Here is a 24,003-nt window from a genome sequence, read left to right on the forward strand (position 1 = left end):
AGGATATAGTTTCATTTATTAGCGAAAAATAATAAAATGATACAGATGATATACTGGTCAATGATAAGCGTTCAATCAAAGGATTCTTATGCATTGCTGGTAATAATGTGTACTAGACCTTTGGGGAAGCAATTTGGTCAGAATATGTCAAAAGTCTTAAAAAATTGTTGTCCACTTTACCTGGTAATATACTTTAGGAATTTGTCTAAAAGAAACAAAAGGGAAGAAAATAAATGTTATAGTCATTAAAGCATTATTTATGGTAGTAAAAATTCGGCAATAGCCTACTTGTCTAAAAATAGAATGGTTAAGTAAACTGTGGTATTACCACTGAAAGGATTATATAATAAGTAGTTCAGAAAATTGTAGATTGTGGTTATGAAGACAATGTAATAATCTGGAAGAGCTCTTATGATATAATGTTGAGGGAAAAAAATCAGGATATGAAATGGTGTATGTGGTATGATTACCATGTCATAAAACAACCAAAAGAAACCCATCCACATGCTAGAAAGACCTGGAAGGAGACAAAATGCCACAGATGGGTGGTTGTTTTACAGGAATGAGCTTTTGGGTCATTTTCTAAAACCTAATTTTAAAATATTCTTTAATGTATCTGTTTTACTTTCATGATAAAATAGTATATAACCTAATAAAATCATATATTGATAATTCATGTTTTAAATAAAAAGGTTGACCAGGTAAAACCTTTGTAAATATGAAGCTTGTGTTTTCCAAGCACAGCAAAATCCATAAAATGCCAGGACATTTCATAGCAGAGATTGTGTTTAATATTGGTAAAAGCAAGCAGTATAAAAGGAAGCATAGCTTTCATTTTTTAATCTTTTTTCTTTTCATTCATTTTTTTTTTTTACTGAATTGCTTTCCGCTAATCATTAAACATTCCATGTTTCCATTTTTTTCAAGTAAAAGTCAATATTTTTTCTCTTTTTTCTCAAAATTACTATTTTGAGAGCTACAAAGAAGTAGTCGCAACTCCCAAGTTTCTTCATGGCTCTGAGGCTCCTAAGTATCCAATAGCAGATGCGTGTAACTCTTAAGAAGCACTTGCACGTACGGTGGCCTGTTTTTGCAGGTGTTTACTGCCCCTAGAGTCTGCTCTGAGAAGTGGGCTGCAGCCCATTCAGTGGCTTTGCCCAGACACCTCTCCCTGCACGTTTCCTCCTCTGTGATGGGGGCTGTGAATTATTTCCTGCCTGTTTCCTGGGGCTCTTGTAATGATCAGATGAGCGAACAGATGTGAAAGCACTTACGAATGGAAGTCTTGGCTTCACGTTCTTCCCTTGCCTTGAGGGATGGAACCTGGGAGGCTCCTGGCCCAGTCCCCTGATGAGCTATGCCTACCGGTGTCCCCAACAGACAGCATACCTGGAGTGTGACAGGCACAGGGGTACAGTGGGCAGGACTTGACCCCTGCCTCTCAGGTGCTGGGGGCCCACAGACATCTTGTGCTGTGTCCCGGCAGAGTTGCTGGGATAGCAGGCAGCATGGTGTTGTGGGTGTGACGGAGCGCAGATGGGCTGCAGCTTTAAAGCCAGGCGGAGGCACTTGGACTTGGCTCTGTAGACCTGTCTGCAGGATCAGAGAGTGGCTCTGGCTGCTGTTTGGTCTCCTGGCCCACAACCTCTGTCTGAAAGACTGCTATTACTGGTTCTGTATTTGGGGCTCATGGGTAGGATGTCATTCAAGGAAGGTGCTGCACTCACTGCCTTTAAAAAAGGTTGCAGACCCCTGAAACAATGAGGATCCTTATAAGAATTTAAAGTAGAGAAGAGATGTTTGGCCTACTCCCATCAGTCATATTTGAACTGAGATGTGGAAAAATAATATTCCTTCCTCCTTGTCTGTCACCCTTTCATAGCTCTTGCTTAGTTTGAAAATTATTGATGAGAAAAGAGTATGAAGAGAATTTGAAATGTAATGCCCTGAGCTCTTAACATTGGGAACTGATGTTTAAAGCTGAGCCACCTCCATCTCGGGCCGTTTCTTCCCTTCTCTCGGAGAACCTCCTGCATTAACATAGAGTAAAACGTCATCCAGGACGAAGCCGCCTCCTCACATCTTGAGATACTCCTGATCATATGGGATTTTAGGTGGTTTCCTAACTTTTTAAAATAATAAGCTGTACTATTTTATAAGGGAGTTTGAGAATCTAGCTATTTTCCTACTTGTCATATATATTCTTCAGTTTAGAGTGGGTGATTTCTGTACCCTTTGGGGGATTATAGACTACTTTAAATATCAGGTGGAAATTGGGAACCCTTTTCCTGGAAAAATGTGCACGCATACATATGTGGTGATATCTGTCACTTTGCATGGAATGTTGGGAGCTCACAGGATTCCACGCGTGAACTCTCCCCCTTTGATTCCTGATCTAGACAGTCTAGAGGTGACATCTGGGATCATCTTCCCCAACTTTCTGTTAGGCAGATATTCAAACATTACAGAAAAGTTGAAAGAATGTATGTGCCTTAAATTCAGCAACTGATACTTTGCTGTATTTGTGCTCTCTCTCCTCCTCTCCCCCTTCCTGCCTCCCTTTCTCCCTCTCTTGCTCCTCATACATGCACACATTTTTGCAGTACTATTTTTGAAAATAAGTTGTAGACATGGTGTACATCAGTCCAAAATATTTCAACATGCCTGTCATAAGAATAAGATCATTCTCCTACATCATCACCCCCAAGAAATGAGCAGTGATGTTAGCTGGTATCCAGGCTCCTTCGTAGCTCCCTCATTGTTACAAGAATGTGTTTTGTAGGCTTTTCTTTCTTCTTTTTTGTCATTTGGAATGGGGATCCAGGTTATGTACAGTAATTGTTACAGCTTCAGTCTAGAAAAATTTCCTCTCTCTCTCTTTTTTTTTAATATTACCTTTCTCACAAGTTTAGTGTGGTTACTTTGTAGAATATTCCACAGTCAAGGCTTGTACAATTGTTTACCCATAGTATCATTTAACTTCTAGCCTGTGTATTTTCTATCATCTGGAAGATAGGTTGGGATTAGGTTTGGATTAAACAGTTTGGGTAAGGATATCATTCACGCTGAGCCACATTAAAAGGTGTATAAGGTCTTGTTATCTCACTAGGAGGGGAGCTGAGTCTGATGGAACTTTTGTAAAAACAAAACTATTTTTCATAGCATGTTCTTAATTTCATCTATGCTTACAGCGAATTTTTTCAAGTGATGTGTTTCATGTCGGGCTAAAATTTGTCTTCCATTAAGTTGCAAGAACTTAAAGACTGTTTTAGTGTCCTCGGGCTGCCATACAGAATTCTACAGGCCATAGAGCTTAAATATCAGGCATTTATCCCTCACAGTTCTGGAGGATGGAATCTCGAGATCAGACGTTGGCAGGCGTGGTTGCTCTTGAAGCCTCTCTCCTTGGCTGGCAGGTGGCTGCAATCTTCCTGTGTCCTCACATGGCCTTTCCTCTGTGCGCTCATCCCCGTTATCTCTTCCTCTTCATATAAGGACACCAATTCTATTGGTTTAGGGCCCTAGTCTTATGACCTTATTTAACCTTAATTACCTCTTTACAGGCTCTATCTCCAAATACTGTCGTATTAGCGGTTCGGGCTATAGCATATGAATTTTGAGAGTGATACAAACTTTCAGTCCTAACAGCCTCATAAAAAATATGAGTCTTCAAAAAATATTTCGAAGAATAGAAAATTCACAGAAAAGACACATATAAATTTAGCTTGATAAACTCGAGATGTATTTATAAATAGAACAGTCTTTGTAGGGCTTGGAAGAAAAAGCAAATGATATAAATAGGAAATGTCAGAGAAGTAAATATAAATATGACTGGGGAAAAAATTTCTGTGGGTCCTAAGTTGATCAAGAGTAATGCAGCAGTGAGCTTTGGCCATTTCTAGGGAACACCCAGCATCACAGCACAGTGTGCAGGAGGAGAAGGCTTAGTTCCCTCTGCGTTCTCCAGGGTTCTGGGAGAACACCATGCCTCTTGATACAGGAAAGTACTTTGAGACATATACATTTACACATGTCCATCTGCATTCTTTGGGTCTTAGGTGAATATCCGTTCACTTTGAGAGCCGTTGAATCAGAGAAGGTTGTTGAGAACTTGAGGTGCATTCCCATCAGGAAAGTTAGAGATGGCAGCAGATAATCCCTGTGTGTAGACACGAGTGTAACTCCTAGAAGAACAGTGACTAGCTGGTGGATCTGTGTCCATGGAAGATGGGACAGAAGGAAAAAGCCTCTGACTCCTATCTGAGGAATTTAGGTTAGATGAAGAAAGAGCACACCTAAACCAGTACAGGAAGAAAACTCTAGTTCCTGCCCTTCTTGGGAGAACACCTTGCAAGAAGAAAGCTCCTAGGAACACTCTTCTGCCATGGGCGCAAGGAGGTCTGCCGAGAACTGCTTCTCAGGCTGGTGGTTTGTCCTTTTCTCTTCCCGGGTACCCCTGTGCACCTCAGTTCCTAGAGTGTGGCACATGCATAGTTTGGGTACCTGAACCGTTTGGATTTATTTTAAGGGGATCCCAAGGCATCGAAGCTGTGTACACTTCGGGGAAGTCAACAACACCCGTTGTCACTCGCAGCGCCCAGACCAGATGCCCTGTGGTTCATCCAGTGCTCGCTTCAACAGCACGTAAACTAAAGCTGGAATGATACAGAAAAGATCAGCTCCGCCTCTGCACAAGGATGACACGTAGATGCCATGTGGTTCATCCAGGCCTCGCCACTTCCTCCCTGACTCAGTGGTCCTTTTCAGGGATCTCAGTCCTCGCCTGTTGGCCTTTCTTTCCAGCTGCTCCTGCCTTCTGCTCGGGCAGACCTGTCTCTCTCCCGAGGCCCCCAGAGCTGTGGAGCTCTTTCCTCACGTGAGGCCTGTTCTCCAAGCAGCATGGGGCTTCACGTTGCTCCCCCCCTCACAGCCCCCATACTCTGACTGAGGTATCCGTGACCCCAGGCCGCATATCCAGGCCTCATGCTTTCTGGACACTGCTCTCCCCCGAATCCTGTCCCTGCTCCAGCTTTGTCTTGCCTCTTCCCAGTACTGTCCTTCATACCCTGCTCCTGGAAGCCTGCCCAGCTGCTGCCTTTGCCGACACATCCACCTCGGGCCCCCGTCTCAGTCCTCGTTCTCACCTGGTCCACTTGTCTGGAGCTCCAGTGTTGGACGTCTAACCCTTTTTTCTCTCCTTGGGGGTAATTTCTCCCACTGCCACAGCCTGTCAGCTCCCCCCTGAGCATGCAGGCTCCCCAAGCTGCGAGCTGCGCGAGCCATCTGTCCCTCTTGTCCCTCACGCTGAGCACTCGCTGCCTGGACCCTGCTCGCATCCAGCTTGGTCCCAACTTAGCTTGCCAGCTGTCCTTCCTGCCCCCTCCTCGGTTGCTGATCACTTGCACCCAGCCTGGGAATCGCACTGAACTTGCCCTCTTCCTTGTCCTCACCCTCCACTTCGTCACCAAGGCCTGGTGATTCCGCTTCTTAAATCTTTTTGTGTCAGGGATTATTTATTTACATTTAAACGCTAAAGATGGTTGCATTCAGACCAGCGTAAATGCAAGTATTTCAACTCTCACACACCTTGCGTGCGGTAACGGGGCTGCTGGACTTGGCGACTTGTAAGTGCTACCCATCGCTCCTCCTCTTCAGCTTTGTTCCCTGGCTGGTTCCTTCTGCTTGTCAGTGGCTGCTTCTGCCACCCTGGGCTGCCTCTTCCCTGGTTCCTGAACAGTGAGGGAATGAGTGACTTTTCAAATCTTTGAAGTTATTTAAAGATCTCCCTTTGCCTGCAGCCGTGGCTTGCCAACTGTGTTCCTCACAGAATTCTGTGGAGCTGCCTTCCTAGGGCAGGGGATGGAGGGAGCTTCAGGGAGGAGGGGGCCAGGAGCACCCAGACCAGATCCCCGGGCAACTCCACTTCTGTGTTAGGTAACGAAATTGGGATTATGTCTTACATTTTGTGTTTGAGGAAAAATTTATAAGATAAATATAGCAGTCTGGTCCCTCTCTAACTTTCTATTTATTTTTACTGTTTATTAAATTTAAGAGCAGTAGTTTTTAAAAGTCAAATAGTACTACTAGGCTTATAATGAAAAATTTAAAAAACACACAAAACACCGGCACCTTTTCATTCGCCATGCTATCCCCCCCACTCCCTGATTCCCGCTGCCAGTGGCAACCACTTTTAACTCTTTGTGTTTCTCTCCATATTTCTGAATGATAGCCTTGTTCCGTCAGATCTTGATTTTTTGGACTCAGGTGTTCTCTACTAACTTCCTTCCTGGCAAATGAGAAGCTGGGTCTCTTGGAATGCCCCTTTCCATCCCCAGCCTCCCAGCGTGCTCTTGTCTCCACAGTTGGTCACTCTGTGCTCAGAGTGCAATTCACAGATGATGGGCACACAAAACCAGGGTTGCATCGCGTGCCTCGTGCACTGTTGGCTTTGCCCACAGTTAGTAACGTTGCCTTACTTTTTGTTTAGTGTCTGTGTACCAATTACAGATTAATTCCTACAGCCACCCCCCTCCCAATATTAGAAATCCCCTCTGAATGTGAGGTGGTTTTCTGGCACTGTCCTTCCCGGGGCCCTTGGCTCCCTGCCCCAGCAGCACAGCTGGCTCCTTGTGCCTTGGTTCCCTTCTCTCCCCTGGTGTTGGAAGCCCCTATTTCTGTGATCACCTTTATTTTGTGGCCTGGTGGAACCTTCATCTTGGTAGCACATGTCTTCCGGGTGTTGGAAATTTCAAAACAGTTGTATGTTTAGCTGGGACACAGCAACCCCTTTGCAATCCTTTGAGTTCTTTGGTATTTCTTTTCTCTTTCTGGAAATCTTATTACTGAGTTGTCCTTTTAGATTGATGATCTGATTTTAATATCTTTTCTCTCCCTGTTTCTTTGCTTTGCTTATCCTATTTTCTGGGCGATATCCTGAGCTATAGCCTCCAAGTTTTCTTTGACTTTTTAAAAATCAACACTATTTTTAATTTTAAAGAACTCTTTTCTGTTACCTGATTGTTCTTTTTTTTTAAAAAAGCATCCTATTATTCACAGAGAATGAAACAACATGAAGATATTACTTGGAGGTTTTGAAGTATCTTTCTGTAGTCTTCATTGTCTTTTTCCTTCAGACTCTTTCTGGCTTTGTTTTTTGGCTTCTCTTTTTCATATTAGGTGCATTTCTCAAATGTCTCGTTGTCACTGGTCATCTCATATGGTGGAGACTAAAAAATGACCTGGACACTGGGCGGTGGTGGTGCTCTTAACTGATGGGCTTCTCTGTGGCTCGACAACTGGACCCCCGTGTCCACATGTCCCTCACCTGGTGACTGAGATGGGCTCATTTCTGGCACTGAGTTGCCGAGCTTTCACTGTAGGCTCCTGAGCTGTGTCTGTGTTGGTCCCCACCCCAGGCTTCCATTCAGCCCCTCCAGAGGGTTGGACAGACACAAACCTTCAGTCTGTGTGCACGGGAGAGGATGTGTGGAGGTTTGCCCGTTCTTTTTCAGGACTTCCACCCAATCCTTCTGTCTTCTCCCCACCCTCACCTCCACTTTCAGAAAGGTCTTTGGCTTCTTTGGCACATAGCACTCCTTTTCTTCCTTGCTGTAAGTTTGGGCTTCAATTTGCTCGGGTCTGTTTGACCACTCACCGTATGTCCATCTGCTGTCCAGTTTCTAGATGTTGGCTTCTCTGTCTGCTGACCTCCTCTCTCCAGTTCTCTGTTATAGTTTCATGCACATTACTGTTAATTGAGGGTTTGGGAAGGTGTCCAGGCCATCATGTGACTCCCCATAACTTTCTAGCCTCCTCTCTGGCCCCCACTCCCCTACATTCTAGCCACAGTGGACTATTTTGGTTTCCTAAATTCATATTGCTTTCCTGCCTTTGCATATGCTGTTCCTCCTGCCCTTGTCCATTGTCTGTCCAGGGAAGTTCCACCTGTCCTTGAGGACTCAACCCAAACGTCACTTCTGTACCGTCCGCTGCCTTCCTCTTCTCCCCACCCAGGCGGAGTTACAGTCAGTCTGGCGTACTGGCTGTAGTGTTCCAGCAGCTCCTCCTGTGTACCAAGAGCAATTTTGTAACATTTTCCACATTATGTTGTAACTGGTGGTTGCCTGTTTTCTTCCTTGCCATATGTGAGAGCAGGCACCACGCCTCATTCTTCCCTGTAGCCGGGACTCCTCAGCGCAGTAGTGTAGGCATGCAGTGAGTGAGGGAAGAATGCTTTCCCTGGAAGTGCCAGCTTCCCTCCTCTCTGTGCCTGGAGATGATTAAGTCCATGGCCGCGCCTAAGGAATTGCCATATTCCCTTCCCATCCCCAAGTACCCCCCCCCCCAATACACACGAGAGGAATTCCTGGTTTACTCCACATAACCTGCCCTGGGAGGACCCAGCATTTGTTTTTCATTCATTATATTTTATACAGAAAATACTATTTTATGCAGAAAAGTCTAAATTTGGTTTTTTTTTCCACATCTGCCAGTATTGGTGCAGAGTATTCATTAGTTATGACTGATTAGATTCAGGTATTTTTTTGTTTTGTTCTCTTTTTTCATTTTTCAGGCTATACGGCTATCACTCCTTTAGAAGGCAGTTTGAATGGGGATCCTAATGTCTGAATTCTTTTTCCTACTCAAATCCAAAAGCAGTGTCTGAATGTGAATCATTGTCAGTTTAATCCTAACCCATGGTATAGAAAATCCAGCTCAGTGAGAGTTATTAGATATTAGGATACCCTGCCAAGAAAATACACGTGATCTCCTTGGATGAAAGCCTTCGCAAGATGACATGTTCCTGTCTCCTGGCATGGTGCCCCTGCAGTGCTGCCCGAGGACAGCAGGACAGAATTGATGACATCTTCACAGACCACCTGCCCTAAGACTTGTTTTCACCTTTTCTTCCTGCGTCATATCTGTCCTCTCTTTACCTCTGTCCATCTCTTCTTTACTCTGTAGAAATGACAATTTTTATTTATCCTGAGCCAACAGACTTTTTTGGTGTTACAGTTCTGAAATTCTCTCTTGATCCGTGTGCCCGTGACACGTGTTCATGATGAACATCCTGGACTTACATTTAGGAAGTTTATAGCCACGAGAAGGAAACTTTAAGCCTCATTTCCTTTAACGAGGACACAAGTCAGTATTTTTTTTTTAAATCATAAAGGCAAATGCTTGTTGTTTATCAATTTTGGAAGTACAGTTACTTCATAGAGTTTATCCAGGTGATGAAAGATACAAACCATGATTAAATTATACAGCAGAGATATTGTGTGATGATCACGAACTTAAAAAATAGATCAAGAGCACGAGCCCATACAATAAAGGAAAGAGAACTAGAGCTTTAAAAATACATTTTCTTCTCCAAAGTATGTACAGATGATCCCCATCTTACGATGGTTTGACTTATGATACTTTGACATTATAATAGTGCAAAGGCTGCAGTATGCATTTAGTAGAAACCATACTTCACATTTTGTATTTTGAGTTTGAATCCTCTCCCGGGCTAGCACGGCACTTGCGTGACGCTGGGTGGGAGCTGTAGCTCCCAGTCGGCTGTGCAGTCACGAGGGTAAGCAACCAATACAACCATTCTGGTTTTCCCTTTCAGTACAGTATTGAATAAATTACATGAGAGATTCAACACTTTATTGTAAAATAAGCTTCGTGTTAGATGATTTTGCTCAGCTTGTAGGGTAAACGTTCTGAGCGTGTTGAAGTTAGAACATCATGGGCTAAGCCGTGATGTTCAGTAGGTTCGGTGTATTGTCTACATTTTCAGCTTAAGGTGTTTTCAACTTATGATGGGTTTATTGGGATGTAACCCCATCATAAGTCAAGGAAGGTCAGTAAGGCACAGTCTATACGTGAAAACTATGGTTTCAACAGATCGATACTACACCTGACCTTCAATTACGATAAATAACCAGCAGTTTCTCCTTTGGAATGTTCTATAAGGAAAAAGATGTTTGTGACATAGCTGGAATATTTTAAGTATTTGCTGCAGGTGTTCATAGTCCTAATGAAATACAGGTATACTTTATATAGTGATTTTAAAATATAGGTGAACTGAGTTTCTGAAATAGTGATTATATTTTAATATCCACATAAAGGAATCTTCCATATTTAAAAGAATATTAAGGGGGCAGCTGGGTGTTTCAGTAGGTTAAGCATCTGCTTTTGGCTCAGGTGGTGATCCTAGTGTCCTGGGATGAACCCAGCATCGGGCTCCCTGCTCTCGGGGAACCTGCTTTTCCCTCTCCCTCTGCTGCTTGTGCTTTCTCGCTCATGCTCTCTCTCTGTCCCTTAAATAAATAAAATCTTTTTTTTTTAAGATTTTATTTATTTATTTGACAGAGAGAGAGACAGCCAGTGAGAGAGGGAACACAAGCAGGGGGAGTGGGAAAGGGAGAAGCAGACTCCACGCCAAGCAGGGAGTCCGATGCGGGGCTCAATCCCACGACCCTGGGATCATGACCTGAGCCGAAGGCAGACGCCTAAGGACTGAGCCACCCAGGCACCCCTCAAATAAATAAAATCTTTTTAAAAAAAAAGTTTAAAAGAATATTCAGTAGAAATTGCCCTTGCTTAGAAGGTGGTGGTTTGGTGTGAAATGAGCATTCTTCACCTAATACGTTTTTTTGGCTAAATGTCCAGACTTAGTTTTCCAGAACTAGAGGTAATACTTGTTTATAAACACTAAAACTCTTTTTAAAAGAAGGAGGTCTTTGGGCACCCTGGGTGGCACAATTGGTCAAATGTCTGACTCTTGGTTTTGGCTCCAGTCATGATCTCAGGTCGTGAGATCGAACCCCACATCAGGCTCCACACTTGGCAGAGAGTCTGCTGGAGATTCTTTCCCTCTGCCCCCCCAGCTCGGGCTCACACTCGCACTCTCTCCCTCCTCCTCAAATAAATAAATCTTAAAAAAAAAAAAAAAAAAGAAGAAGGAGGAGGTCTTTAATAATTAAATAGACCTAATATTTCCTTAGGCACTTGAAATCATGATTTCAAATTAAGTAGAAGTCTGGGTCAGTACTTCTTAAACAGCCCCGAGGTAAGAGTTTCCAGTATTCAGGTTTAGCACTTGCAGATATAAGTGGGGTGACATCTTCTCCTCTAGCTTCTGTTCTGATGTGTTATTGTTTTGTTGTTTTGTGTTCTTTGACCTAGGAAGAGGGAAGGTGTATTCTTTCTATTCTTTCTGCTTTTGGATTCAAAGTGTAAGTCCCAAGGCTCTTCTCTGAAGAGGAAAGGAGGTTTTTCACAAAACATAGTCCCTCCTGATCTGACATGTGGCATCTGCTGGTGTGATTGGTGACCCCGAGTCCCGCAGTGTTTGTACACCACCTTTAAATCTTGCTGGTGCCGGGAAGGGGACAGCAATGAGAAAAACCACAAAGTACCTGTCGTACCTCTGCAGCATCTATGAAAGGAAAGCTGTTTTCATGTATATACCTTGCAAAAAATGCAACGTTTCTTTCCCATTTGCAGTGGAGTAGAGTCAGGACTTGAGTGGTTAGTGGGGCAAGGTCATCAAAAGGGAGATTTTGTTGCAGGCTTTTTAATTCGTTTAGTTCAAAGAATTTAAAAACTAAAAATTTTACATCGTTTCTATACGATATCTTTTCAGAGATACTAATTGCTGAAAAAGAGACAATCATAGATGCTAATATACGCTTAAAGCTTTAACATATTAATCAGTTACAAACAGTAATTATTCCTTTACTCTTTAAGTATAAGGTTATGATTGAAGTACCAGCATAGAACTCAAGGAGATTCGCTAACTCTCCAGAAGTATTCTAAATAATAAATAATTCTGGAGGGTTTTTTAATTAGGTAATTTTAAACTTTGATTATTAAAAAATCAGCATATCAAAAATAAATAGAATGAAGAATGCACATATTTTGCCACGTTTGCATTTTTACCCATTTATTCTTTTTTTTTAAATTTACTGTACTTAAAGTAAATCCCCAGTAGCGTGGCTTGCTTCATTATAAACCTCTTCAGAACGTGGCATTTCCTTCCGTAACCACAGAGCTGTGCTCACACCGCCTGTTTACTTTGAAGAAGGCTCTTGTCAGATTGAAGTAAATAACTTGTCTGGTACTTGGATTAGCCCATGGCTTTAAAGGAGGACATCTGTTGCATCAGAGTAGATGGTAGTCATTCTGAAGTTTTTCTTATAAAGGAAACTTCAGAAGTCGTGCAAATCTTTGTTTCTCAGCAAAAAAAGTGATGTTGCCACCACAGTTTTATAAATGAAAAGTAAATGGCCGATATTTGACAAATGGGTAGTGACTACCTCAGAGATGAGGGCAACTCTTTGACAGAATAAAAGTCAAACTGAAAACCAAATTAAAAAGAATCACAGCGTATTATTTGCAAGGAGCTTTTTATTCACCCTGAGAAAATATTTCCCTTTGCTGGCCCATTAAGTGCTGGTGTTTGGAGCGACTCCGCTGATTGCCCCTGGTTCTCCACCTGGTCCTCTAAGGTAGTAATTGTAGGAGCTATATCAGTTTTAGCTTCACTGGAAAGACTTGAAAGCCATTGTGCTCAACACCACAAGAAAGAAACATGGGGATCTCTCTCACATAAGCTCTTTTACTCAAATTATTTATCATTTTTAATATCCACCAACTCACTAGAATAACACATCAGTGATCCATTCCTAAGCTGAAGACCCTCATTCATGAGTGAACTGTAAGTAGGTTAAATTGACCTATGGAGTAGAGCTCTTGTCTAGCAATTTGTGGGAACAACTTTGAAATTAGATTTAGTTGAAACCATNNGAAAGAGTGATTTTCTTCCTTACCTCCCCATTAGATTTTCTCATGACTTTTCAGTAGTGTGTGTACTGCAAAAGGGAAGCCCATTTTATTTTAAGCCTTAAACTGAACATACATAGGAATGGTTTTTGCCAAAATAGGCAGGGAAGATGTGAATAACAAAGAAAATAATGGAAACATACTTAGGAAGAGAAGTCAGGAGATGGCCTCCCACCCTTCATGGCTATCTTTATGCAACTGTTGCCACTGCTTAGTTTTTTTAGATTTTTCTTTTTTGTTATTCTGGAAGTTCTGTTGAGCTCTTCATAGGAGAAAATAGAATTTTTTTAGCAAAAACAGGTGCAGCTACTATGTTTATACTTTTTTGTCAGTGCTATTTTGGGTGACTGACAGTGTTAATTAAGAGGTTTAAAATTCAGTTGCTCTTTGTTATCTCTGGACTTGGATCATTGAAGAATCACTACATAGAACACTCAGTATAGATAAATTATAAAATACCTTAAATAAAAAAATCTTTCTTGAAATTTACACTGAACAGTTTAGTTTAAGAATGAAAGATGGAGGGACACCTGGGTGGCTCAGTTGGTTAAGTGTCTTCCTTGGCTCCGGTCATGATCCCAGAGTCTTGGGATCACGTTCCACATTGGGCTTCTTGCTCAGCGGGAATCCTGCTTCTCCCCCTGCCTGCCACTCCCCCTACTTGTGCACTCTCTCTCTGACAAATAAATAAAATCTTAAAAAAAAAAAAAAAAAAGACTGAAAGATGGGAGGCAATTATTCATATAAATGGATTATTTAGTGTGTTTTCTAAAATGTTGGGCAGGAGCAGCATCAGCAAGATAGCTGAATAGCAAGTCCTGACCCTCCTTTCCCCAACAAACACACCAAATCAACAATACACAGACCAGTTCCCTTTGTGAGAAATCCAGAAACTAGTTGAAAGGCTCCTCTACCCCCAGATGAGTGTGAAACCAGCCACATCAAAGCTGGTAGGAAAATTCAAGATACCCTCTTGCCATAATCACTACCCCTGGCAAAGTGCAATATGATCTAGAGAAATCCCCCAGCCTTTCAGCTTCTCTCCAGGAAGAAAAGGAGAGAACTGAATCATATGTCTAACATTCTGATTTTTTCTGGGTGTGGCTGGAGCACTGGCTTCTGTCTCACCTATCTCAAAGGGCTAGCAGGATACCTGGAGGCCACTGAGAACTAAGATAGTGCTTTGAATTAGTGTGGCAGTACTCAAAACAGTCCCTCTCCCTGGCCCAATGCAGAGTGAGCAAGAGAGGAAAATAAAGACAAAAGGACTGCAAGACTGGCATAAAACAATTAACAAGATGGCAGTAGTAAGTTCTTTCCTATCAATAATAACTTTAAATGTAAACGGATTAAACTCCCAGTAAAAGGACATGGAGTAGTTGAATGGATTAAAAAAAAAAAAAAAAAAGCAAGGTCCAGTCGTATGTTGCCTACAGGATACTCTTTAGATTTAAGGTCAGATGTATGCTAAAAGTAAAAGGATAACTCCATGCAATTGTTAGCCAAAAGAGAGCAGGGGTGACTGTATTTATATCAGACAATATAGACTTTAAGTCAGAAACTGTTACAAGAGACAAAGAAAGACATTATGTAATGGAAAAAGGGTCAGTTCACCTAGACGATAGAACAATTATAAATATATATACATGTAACATCAGAATACCTAAATATATAAAACACTAAATATATAAAGCCAACATTGATAGAACTGAAAGGAGAACTACAGCAATATATATAGTAATGGTAGGAGACTTCACTATTCCACTTTCAATACCAGATAGTATATCCAGACAGAAAATCCATTTAAAGAAGCAGTGGACTTTAACAACAGTATTTACCAAGTGGACCTAACAGATGTGTGTAGAATATTTCACCCAACAGAAGCAGAATATACCTTCTTCTGAAGCACACAAGAAACACTCTCCAGGATAGTTCATGTGTTGGGTCACAAAACAAGTCTTAACAAATTTAAGAAAATTGAAATTACATCAAGTAATCCTTTTCAGTCACAGCGGAATGAAACTAGAAATGAACAGTGGAAGTAATACTGGAAAATTCACAAATATGTGGAAATTTAAGAATACACCCTTGATTAACCAAATGGGCCAATGAAGAAATTACAAGGGAAGTTAGAAAATACGCTGAAACTAATGCAAATGAAGACACAACATGCTGAAACTTATGGGGTGTAGTAAAAGTTGTACAAAGAGGGAAGTTTACAGTAATATTGACAATGAAAAAAGAAGAAAGATCTCAAACAATCTAACTTTACACCTCAAGGAACTAGGAAAAAAAAGAACAAACTTAGCCCAAGTTAGCAGAAGGAAGGAAATACTAAGATTTAGAGCAATGGAAATGGAAAATAGAAAAACAATAGGGAAAAAAATGAAATTAAGAGTTGATTTTTTTAAAAGATCAACAAAATTGACAAAACTTTAAGTGAAAAAAGAGAGATGACTCAAGTAAAAGCAGAGATGAAAGAGGAAGAGTGCCGGGCTGGCTCAGTCAGTAGAATATATCACTCTGATCTCTGGATTTTAAGTTCGAGCCCCACATTGGGTGTAGAGATTGCTTAAAAATAAAATCTTTTAAAAAAAAAAAAAAAGGAAAGAAAGAAATGAAAGGGGAGATATTGCAACTAATGTCATGGAAATAAAAAGGATCATTAGAGATTACTAGGAACAATTCCATGCCAACAAATTAGATAACCTAGAAGAGATGTTTAATTCCTAGAAACATACAACTTACCAAAACTGAGTCATGAAGAAATAGAAAATCTGAGTGGACCTATAACTAGCAACAGGATTGAATCAGTAATCAAAAACCTCACAAGAAAGAAAATGCCAGGACCAGATGTCTTAATTGGTGAATTCTGCCAAACATTTAAAGAATTAACACCATTCTTTTTCTCTCTCTTCCAAAAACTTGAAGAGCAGGGAACACTTCCAAACTTATTTTAAGTGGGAAGCATTACGCTGATACCAAAGCTTGACAAAGACACTGTAAAAAAAGAAAATTACAGACCAATGTCCCTGATGAATGTAGATGCAAAAATCCTCAACAAAATACTAGTAAACTGAATTAAGCAGCAAGTTAAAAGGATCATATACATTAATCAACTGGGATTTATTCCTGGTAGGCAAGGATGTTCAACATATGAAAATCAACTCATGTGATACACCATATTAATAGAATATAGGATAAGAATCACATGATTCCCCTCAAAGGTGCAGAAAAAACATTTGATAAAATTCAACACCCTTGCATAAAAAAAAATCTAAACAAACTAGAAATAGAAGGAAATTACTTCAATGTAATAAGGGCCATATGTGAAGGTCCCACAGCTAATATCATGCTTTAACAGTGAAAAACTGAGTTTTAGCTCTGGGATCAGGAACAAGACAAGGATGATCACTCTCTCCATCTCTGTTCAGCATGGTATTGGGAATATTAGAGCAATTAGGCAAGAAAAAGAAAAGACATTCAGACAGGAAAGGAAAAAGTAAAACTATCTGTTTACAAATGATACGATCTTATAGGTAAAAAACCCTGAAGAGTACACATGTGCGTGTGTGCGCGCACACACACACACACACACAAAACCTGTTAGAATAAACAAATTCAGTAAAGTTGCAAGATACAAAATCAATATACAAAAATCAGTTGCATTTTATATACTAGCAATGAACCATCTGAAAAGAAAATGAAGAAAACAGTTCCTACGTGTAATAGCATTAGAAGAATAAACGAATAAATTTAACCAAGGAGGTGAAAGACTTGTATAGTGAAAAGTAAACCCTAATGAAAGAAAGAAAGAAGACACAAATAAATGGAAAACATACCATGTTCGTGGACTGAAGACTTAATGTTGTTAAAATGTCCATACCACATGAAGCAATCTACGAATTCAATGCATATCAAAATCCCAGTGGCATTTTTTACAGAGATAGAAAAAAACAATCCTAAAGTTCAAAAGGAACCACAAAGAACCTGGAATAGCCAAAACAGTTTTGAGAACAAAGCTGGAGGAATCACACTTCCCGATTTCAAAATACATTACAGAGCTACATTAATAAAACGGTGTGGTACTGGCATGAATACAAGCATAGAGACCAGTGGAACAGAATAGAGAGCCCGGAAATGAGCCAATGCATCCCAACAAGGCTGCCAAGAATATACAATAAGGAAATGCTAGTCTCATCAACATATGTCTCTAGGATAACTATATTCATATGCAAAAGAATGAAATCGGACCCTTGTCTTACAGCATATATAAAACTCTACTCAGAATGGATTAAAGATTTAAACTCAAGACCTGAAACTGTAAAACTCCTAGAAGAAAGCGTTGGGAAACTTTGTGTTATTGGTGTTGGCAATGATTTTTTGGTTATGACACCAAAAGAATAGACAACGAAAACAAAATTATTCAATGGGGGTTACATCAAACTAAAAAGTTTCTGCACAGCATAGAAAACAATTAATGGAATGAAGAGGCAACCTGTAGAATGGGAGAAAATATTTTCAAACTGTGTATGTGGTAAGCAGTTAATATCCAAAAGATATAAGGAGCTCCTTGAATTAAGTAGCAAAAATAAATAAATAAAAATAGCCAGATTAAGAATGGACAAAGGACTTGAATAGACGTTTCTCCAAGCAAAAGATGCTTAATATATCTAATCAGGGAAATGTAAGTCAAACCACAATCAGATATCATTTCACACCTGTTAAGAGTGCTATTGTCAAAAAAAGAAAAGACAAAAGATAACAAAGAAATGTTGGCTGGGATGTGGAGAAATTGGAACCCTTTATACTTTTGGTGGGTTGTAAAATGTAGCTATGGAAAACAGTATGGAGGCTCCTCAAAAAATGAAAAATTGAACTACCCATGTGATGCAGTAATCCCAAAATTCTTTTGGGTATTTTTCCGAAAGTTAAAAGCAGGGTCTTGAAGAGATATTTATCCAACCATGTTCATTGCAGCATTATTCACAGTAGCCAAGATGGGGAAACAACCTAAATATCCATCAGTGAATGAAGGATAAAGAAAATGTGATACACACACATATATACATATATACATACACACAATGGACTATTATTCATCCTTATAAAGGAGGGCAGAATAATACTTGGATAAACCTTGAGGTCATTGTGCCAAATGAATATTCCAGTCACTGAAGGCCAAATACCACGTGATGTCACTTAAATGAGGTGTCTAAAAAAGTCAAACTCCTAGAAGCTGAGAGTAGAATAATGGTTGCCTTGGGCTAGGGGGAGGGGAAAACAAGAAGTTGCTGTTCAATGGGTATAAAGTTTTAGTTATGCAAGATAATTAAGTTCTAGAGATTTGCTGGATAACATTGAGCCTATACTTAACAATACTGTACTGTACACTTAAAAACTTAACGATATAGATCTCATGTTAAGTTTTCTTACCACCATAATATATCGAGGGTCTAAATTTATTTTGAAGTCAGTTTCTTGTTCATTTAATGTTATATTTTCTTTGTAAGCCTTTATTAATACCACAGCATGGTGGTGGCTGTGGTATTAATGCCAGTGTTTGTTCAGATGGCTGAACTACAAAATTAAGCTTCCCAGGGTTCCTGGTAGCATTGCTGAACCACAAGTGCATTGTTGCTCTTGACAGCCCTACGCCCTGGCATTGAATATATCCTCGTGTCTTGTTGAGGAGAGGTGATGTGTGTGCCGCTACCAGTGACATTCTCTGATTAAATTCTAGGCAGGCCCCACTGAGCCCTCTTCTTGACTAGGCCTCAACCTTGACCTACAAAACTGGATTCTCATCACAAATGATTTCATATGTGTGTGCGTGTGTGCACGTGCGCGCGCGCGCACACACACACACACAGTCTAAGAGACTTGAACAAATACTAGCATAGTTCCTTCCTGTCAATGCAAAGCTGTGTCGCTAAGGGTGACAACTCCAGCCCCCTTAACTTCTTGCCTGGGAAAGCTCAAGGCTGCCAAAAGAATCTACTGTTTGTTCCAGACAGCACCTGACCGTGGTGCCTCTGAAACCCAGTCTCTGTGGGTGTGTAGGACCCTAACTTCAATAAGCACCAGCTAGCTAGCCCAGGTGGCCCAATCACACTGACAAACCCCACCTTCCACTTTTTGTGTATTTCTAGGTCTGACTCTGCTCAACAGCACCCCCTGCTGGCCCCCGTTCTCCCTTTAAAATGCCCTGTCACCTTCAGTTCACGCTGGACTCTCTTCCTTAAGGCAGTAGTTACTACTGGTTAAAATCTGTTCTTACCTCCTTAGTTTCTGGTTTTGTTTATCTTTGACACCAGTCACAGGTGCTGTTAGGTCAGCTCCCATTACTGTGTACCCCAACAGCTACTGGTGAGCCAGAAACTGACTCTCCTCAGAGTCATTTCGGAAATCATTTCATCTTAGTGCTTTTGTTGAAGAAGTTTATTAGTAGCCACAGGAAGAAATAACTGTTTCCCAAATACGGAGAAATATATTTAGATATATTTTTAAAACTTGGAGCATTTTAAAGCAGGAAAGGATCTGAGAGCCCATTTCATAACACTTTTTTAGCTGACAGAGGAGACCAACACTCAAGGAGGTAAATGAAGAATTCAAAGTTACATAAGTAGTTAGGAATAAAAAAAGAACCAGATACCTGGCCAGCTGACTCCCAGTCCTGAGTCCTTTGCAAACAAAAGGATGTTTCCTCCAACAGAGTCAAACTGTTTTCTCTAACCAAACAGGCTAAGTAGATTCCAGTGTCACTTACCATCTCCTTCCCAAATTAAAGGTACATATTTACCCCCAAGGACCATGTGGTGGTGAGTACCTGCACTAGGCATTTTCACCCTACTCCAAAGATCTGATAGAGAGCTGTATTCCTGGAACATTTTTCCTACCTCATTCAGTGCATCTTAAAATTTATTTTAAGATTTCATTTATTTGAGAGAGAGAGGAGCACAAGTAGGGTGAAGGGCAGAGGGAGAAGCAGGCTCTCCACTGAGCAGGGAGCCCAATGCAGGGCTCGACCCTGGGACTCCGGGACCATGACCCGAGCCAAAGGCAGACACCCAACCGACTGAGCCACCCAGGTGCCCCTTAAATATATATTTTAATAGTATATTCACGTGGTTTAAAATTGTAAATGTTCAAAAGCGTATATGATGAAAATCCCCTTTCCTCCACTATCCCCAGGCCACCCAGTTCTGTTCCCCACAGGTAATGGCATCTCCAGTTACTATGTATCCTTCTGGAGATATCCTAGTTAAATGTGTGTTTTAATTAGTCTTATACTCAGACCATCCCCCTCCATCCCCAGAAACCATGTGTGGGCATCTTAGAAGGGTGAATAACTTTAAAAATGGAGTCTGAAAGCTATAGGGAAGAATGTTCTAGCAACAGGAATTATTTAACATTAAAATTGATGCCTGAGGCAGAAAGAGTATTTCCTTCTCTGAAACTCTTTAAACAGGATAGTGTGTCATCTTTATGAGGTAGTTTGTAAGTAGTTATTCTGCAGTGAAGCAATGCAATGACCAAAATTACATGTTTAGCCCAAAGGTACAAATTTTTTATTATAGATCTTTTTGGTGAGATTTCTTTCCCATATTTATCAGAATAAGTCTTAAAATATCTGTTTTAGAAATGATTGTTGGGGCGCCTGTGTGGCTCAGTCAGTTAAGCATCCAACTCTTGATTTTGGCTCAGGTCGTGATCTCAGGGTTATGAGATCAAGCCCAGTGTCTGGCCCTGTGCTGGGCATGGAGCCTGGAGATTCTCTCTCTCTCTATCTCTCTCTGCCTTTCTCCCCCAACTCTCTCCCCTTTCCCCCTTTAAAAAAAAATGAAATGATTGTTATAGTCAACTGTGAAATTACATTTCATCCTTTTCATTTAAACTAGGAAATACTCTGTTAATCAGTGAGGAATTCTGTCATTTACAACAGTCTGATTTCAGTGACTCTGTTTCTTTAGTTTCAAAATATTCAAATCTGGCATTGAAGCATTTGAGAGCTAGCGCTCTGAAACTCCAACAGGGAGGTCTTTCAGAAATAAAGTTTTACTTCAGTGGCATCTCTGAACAGAAGTTACCTTCTAAAGAGCAAAGGAACATCATGGTTTGTCCCTTCATTCCTCTCTCCACCGTGGCACATTTAGACATTTGCCACCAGTGGGGCTGAGGTTACCAGTAGGAGCGTGTAATCACTTTGTTATCTGCTCCACTAGCTTAAATCACAAAAGCAAAATATATGGACAAAAAGGTCATCTCCTTCTGGAACTAGTTCCAGTGGCTGCTAGTTAAACTCTACTACAAAAGAGGTGAACATTTATAGAAGCATGTATTTTTATAGTTGAAATTTCCTAATATGGTCTTTATTCAAAAATGTAGATGAATACCAGTCTCCAAAAATAAAAGTACGGATGAGATATTATCACTGGTTCCAAACCGTAAGTCTTCTGAATGATTTTACATCTTCTTCCTACCACCTTTGGCTCGTGGCTTGGTTCATTTTAAATTACTGGTAGTGTGTTGTATTTTTAAATAATTACATCTAAAAATAGTTTAGAATGGAGTACACTGATATTAAACACCGCCTGCAATGAGGTCCAGCCATTGAGTGGGTATGGTCTGAGGGCCAGCAGGTTTCTACCAGCCTATTTGGTTCTCGGGGTACCCATGGCAGAGGGAGTATTTTCCTGGCCCCTACATGAAGCCTGCAACAGTGAAAATAGCAGGAAAAATATGAGACAGAAATTTATTTCTTCATCCATTACTGAAAGTATTTTGGAGGCCAGTTTTATGGGAGGATTTGAGCATTGGTTTATAGTTTAAAAAAGAAAGGAAAGAAGTTTTTGCTTCATTTGTAGGAAGACACTGGGCAAAGGCCAAAACTTTGGTAACAAATACATTTACTAATAGTCCCTGAGGATCTGCTTGTGACAGGTAGCATGTGAGAACCTGGGCTGCAGACCTGTCCTCGAGAAGCTCATGGTTCAATGGGAAAGACAGGCTTGCGAAAACAAAGCAAAGTTGAGAGTACTGAGGGGCCATGGTAAAGTGAGATTAATTACGTGTGGTGGGTCCCCAGAGCCTTCACACATGATGTCTGAGCACCTGTTCTATCCCAGACACTGTACTGGACATTGGAGATAAAATATAAGTCACAGTCTTTGCTTTGCTGTAAGAGGACCTGGCTGTGCATGGCGTGCGTGCATGTGTGTGTGTGTATGTAGGTTGGGGAAAGGATGAAGTCACACATTTCACTTGAGACATGTTGGTTCTGAAGGGCCTTTGGCACATCCAGGGGTCGGTGGCGGGTAAGAAATATCAGATGTGGGAGTCTGGAGTGAAGGGAAGAGGCCTGAGCAGGGAGCCAGCCCTGAATAGGGACTTTGAGGCCATGCACACAACTGTGATCTCCTAGAGAGGGAAGACAGCTTAGGGCCAAGCTTAGAAGAGACGGAGCTGGGAAGGAAGAGACAGCACCAGCCTGTCTAGCGTGAGGGAGTAGAAGCAGAGATGGATGCATGTGCCTATTTGTGTATTCATTATTATTAGACTTTTCTGTCTTGTTCTCTTAAAGTGCTTTGCTCACATAAGCTTTGTCTCATTGGAAGTGATTAGGCATGAAAAGAACTTGAAATAGAGGAGATTTTTTAAAATCTGATTTCATGTTGTATCAGTGTTCTTCAGTTATCTGTGACATACTTGTTCCCAAACAGAGTAACTTCCTCCATCATTGCTTGACAACTAGACTGTTAGTGCTGCGTTTTCCCTTCTCTCTGATCGTAATAATGCATTATCTTCCCAGGAGAGCTGTAGTTGGGATTGATTCATGGTGGAGAATTTGGGGGCTGGCTTTAGTGTAATGTTGAACACTGATGCCTCACTAAATCACCCATCCTTTATTCAGAAATTAGATGTCTATTCTATTGTCTGGTATCTGTTCTTCTCTAAAATGGAAAAATGTGAGCATTACTCAAAAGATACTCCATGCAGAAGCATTTCCTCCCTCCCTTCACAAATACTGACTGCCATGTGTCATCTACTATGACAGGCCCTGGGGAGATAGTAGTGAGCTGAGCACGCATAGGCCATGTCCTGAGAAGCTTATAGCCTAGCATAGAAGTCAGACAAATCAAATATTACCATAGTAATATTTGAGAATAGTAATGATCGCACCAGTGGAAGACTAGAGTAACGTGACCCTATAACAGGAGGGGTTGGGAACTCGTTTGGGATTGATACATATTAGTTGTGAGTGCTTGTGAAGAATAACTGTTGGCCGTGGCCTGCTAATGAACTATCTTTATTAGAAACAGCACTTACAAATGATAAAATAACCGCTTCACCCAGCACCAAGATACATGGCTGCACGTCAAGACCGACTTGAGCAATGAAGGAGAATGTGGAAAGGGGGACAAAAACAGCCTGCTTCCTGGGGACATCACCCTTGACATTGGCCTTAGAGCGAGGCTCCCACATGTCTTTTTCTTTTGAAATATGTAAATTAGGGGCTCCTGGGTGGCTCAGTTGGTTAAGTGCCTGTCTTCGGGTAGGTCATGATCTCATGGCCTGGGGATCGAGCCCCACCTCAGGCACCCTGCTCAGCGGGGAGTCTACTTCTCCCTCCCCTCTCTCAAAAAATACATAAAATCTTTAAAAAAAAGAAATACATAAATTGTACATTGCAGTTAAAGTTATGAGAAGTCATGTTCCATCTTTTTCACCACTGAAACTGCCTGGTGAGCACATTCAGTGCCTCCTCGTCTGGGGCTTCAGCAGGTCTGACCCCCCACTCCGATGCCCCCGTCCCTCTGTGTCTTTGCCACGTGAGGTCTTTGCAGACATGCCAGCCGGTACTTAGTTTCTCCATTGGCAGCCAAAGATTCAACGTCTTCCAAAAGGTTTCATTGTGTTTCTAGTAGTTTGTGTGGTTTTTTTTTAAGCCGAGTGCAGTAATAGATTCCTCACTGCCCTTGGAGAAAAACAATTTAGCCTTTTTTTTTTTTTTTTTTTTTAGTTTTCAGTCATTAAAATATAGATATGTTTAAAGGAATATTTGGTGGACAGTCAGTTTATTCTAAAGCAGCTCTGTAAATTCTGTGAGCTTTTTACTACTTAAATGAAATATATCTTCCCTTGCAGTTGATCTATCTTAATCAT

At 41.0% G+C, this 24,003-nt stretch overlaps 1 protein-coding gene and 1 non-coding gene across 2 annotated transcripts in view; both read left to right on the top strand.

Annotated features, from left to right (window-relative positions):
• Positions 1 to 24,003, top strand: part of TULP4 (TUB like protein 4) — a 191,699-nt gene that overhangs the window by 122,628 nt on the left and 45,068 nt on the right. The gene's annotated exons all lie outside the window — the stretch shown is intronic.
• Positions 4,626 to 4,733, top strand: LOC121102344. Its single transcript, XR_005834462.1, has one exon. It is a non-coding gene; the product is annotated as a U6 spliceosomal RNA (small nuclear RNA).

This window comes from Ursus maritimus, unplaced genomic scaffold (assembly GCF_017311325.1).
Source record: "Ursus maritimus isolate PB19 unplaced genomic scaffold, ASM1731132v1 scaffold_13, whole genome shotgun sequence".
Taxonomy (NCBI): Eukaryota; Metazoa; Chordata; class Mammalia; order Carnivora; family Ursidae; genus Ursus; species Ursus maritimus.